The sequence below is a fragment of the Nansenia antarctica genome (genome assembly GCF_963989245.1).
Source record: "Nansenia antarctica genome assembly, chromosome: 8".
Taxonomy (NCBI): domain Eukaryota; kingdom Metazoa; phylum Chordata; class Actinopteri; order Argentiniformes; family Microstomatidae; genus Nansenia; species Nansenia antarctica.
The window spans coordinates 52,125,814-52,128,313 of NC_137678.1; the positions used below are offsets into that span (position 1 = coordinate 52,125,814).

General features: G+C 47.2%; 1 protein-coding gene across 1 annotated transcript in view; it reads left to right on the plus strand.

Annotated features, from left to right (window-relative positions):
• mybpc1 (myosin binding protein C1) overlaps positions 1-2,500 on the plus strand; it is a gene marked incomplete at both ends in the record, with an annotated part of 39,029 nt that overhangs the window by 152 nt on the left and 36,377 nt on the right. The window lies entirely within an intron of this gene.

Below are 2,500 nucleotides of genomic sequence, written 5' to 3' on the forward strand. Positions count from 1 at the left end.
TCTGAACTATCTGAACTATCTGAACTATCTTGCACTTAATTATTTGTTGTTGAATTGGGATTCTGTTTTTAGTTCCTTTCAGGTCCTAATCCCCCACAAATTAATGGCACATGACATGAGAAAAAGTAGATATTCTATTATATTATATAAAAGTAGTTCTAAATTCCTGTTTGTTCATTTATGAATGTCTCAGTAGATCATACTTTTCTTGGGGGGCACCAATGTTGACTTTTTAATTTGCTCGCTTTTTTTTCCATCTTGTGTTGGGTGTTTCGTTTTGTTTAGACAAGTGAATAATTTTTAAGCTTGTGTTGAAACGAGTTCAACATATCTTGAGATGTCTAACCGAAGCCGACCGGCTACTGTAGTTCACCAGAATTCAGAAGGTGACTTTGTCAAGAGTGTTGTATTACTGCTCGCATGTTTCTGCCTCATTGTGAGAGAGATGAAAAGCTGCTCTCGTTGCCTCTGCTGTTGGCATGACGGACAGTGCGGTGGAGCGTACTGGAGGGGAGACATGTGACATGTGATGTGGAGCTTTGCTGGAGGAATGTTGATGGGCACCGGTGTTTGGCGCTGGGCTGAGCTGGACCCCAGCAGAGACCCCTGAAGGGTGATGCAATGACTGTGTCGGGGGGGGGTCGTTCTGTATTTGGGTGACTGTGGAAAGATGGATACCGTATGTCTTGGGGGTGATGATACAGGTTATTGTTGTGCCTTTTGCCAATGACTGATGGATGTTTAGCAGGATAGGCAATATGATATGATTGTGCAGCTAAAACACGACCCCCCCCAAACCCCTCAAACCCCTCAGACCCCTCAGACCCCCTCAGTCTCAGCTCCATATTCATCCCCATACTCCTCGACCCCCCTCCTCTGTGGGGCAATATTTTGTCTGTCATCTGTACGACCATCTCCATCAGCGTAACCAGTTAATCCTGTCCTGTCACTGTCATCGCGATATGGTTGTACTTCACCCCCTCCTCGCCTTTGGGGAGTTTGCTCAACAGCAACACAGCGACACATGCCCATCTATAGGAAAAGCAACAATGGATTCATCACTTGGATACCACCCCAACGGAGCATATACAAGTTTTATTATAAACTGTTTATCCTCTGTTGGACTATCTGTAGCAGTCCTCACACGTCGTCACAAATGGCACGTCTCCTCTCTCCACACATAACTGTTCTCCCAGAGCATTCCCCTCCGCTCCGGGACAATGGGGATTAAATCATGGAATGAGAAAGCTTTACGAGATTGCTTTCATGGAAGTTATTTTAATGACAGCCGTAACCATGGAGAATAGACCAAGTAGGCAGCAACCGGTCTTATCCACCCGTTGGCTGCTTCAAACAGCCAGCTGGAAGATCTAAAACCACCACACCACTCTCTCTACTGTCTGCGTTCACATTTTGGATCCGTTTATTGTGGCGCCACATTGTTATAACCACAGGTGAGACTGTGAGAAGCTGTGAGAAGCTTAAGACGTGACATAAAGGTGGGATGACGACCGACCGACAGGCTTGCTGAGCTTCTGGGGTGATTCACCTCAACAGACGTGTTGCTTTTATTAGTGTAAAAAAGTATTGTTCTTCTAAACGACTGAACAGCTGAAGAGGAGGAGGCCCGTGTTGCTTTAGACGACAGACTCCAGTCTTTAAAAAGCTGGATGAGAGAGAGAGATGATGGACTGGCTGATTGGCCCGTGGTGGTCTGCCCTCCTGGGACCTGGATTCCTCGTCCCTGGAATAGAGCAGAATGAGCAGACTTTTAATCCCCTTTCCCTTGTTCTCTCTTCCTCTCCCTCTCTCTCTCTCTCTCGCTTTCTCTCCCACTTACCTCACGCTGCTCAGACCTAGACACCTCTTCTCTACCACCGGCCGCCAGAGTCACACCTTTATTCAAGATGAGGCACCACTCACAAAACTCCCACCAGCGGTCAAAGGCCAGTGTGATCCACTCTCCCCCCAGTGGAAGAAAAGCCCTTCTCCTCACCTCAGTATATTTACTACCGCTCACTCTCCCTGCTCTGGTAGCCTCTGACAGCGTGGCGTTCAATTGCTGAATTCCACGCCATAAATCAAGCCCTAAGTAAACAACACAGGGGGGGGCTGTCTGTTGCTAATCGCTAAAACACCGCCAAATTCACCCTCTCACCAGTTCCTCTCGGTGGCCCTCGTTTCTAGCAGCTCTCATTCTCAGAGCTCTTAGCATCCTGAAATGGACTCTCCTAATAAGTGAACCAGCACACAGCACACAATACTGTCATAAAGTAGCTGTAATAAAGGATCTGTATGTATTAAAGAGATCTCTAGAGTCTATATTAAGAAGATAAAACCAGACACGGTGGTTTGGCTCACATCGGAGCCTGTATGGGCCTAGCCTGTCTGTCTGTGCAACAGCAGGGGCAACAGCTGAACATACCTGGAGCCTGGTCAGCTGCACTGGGAGCGCTCTGAGGTAAAACAATACCTTTCACAGCTCTCATCATCTCCTTAA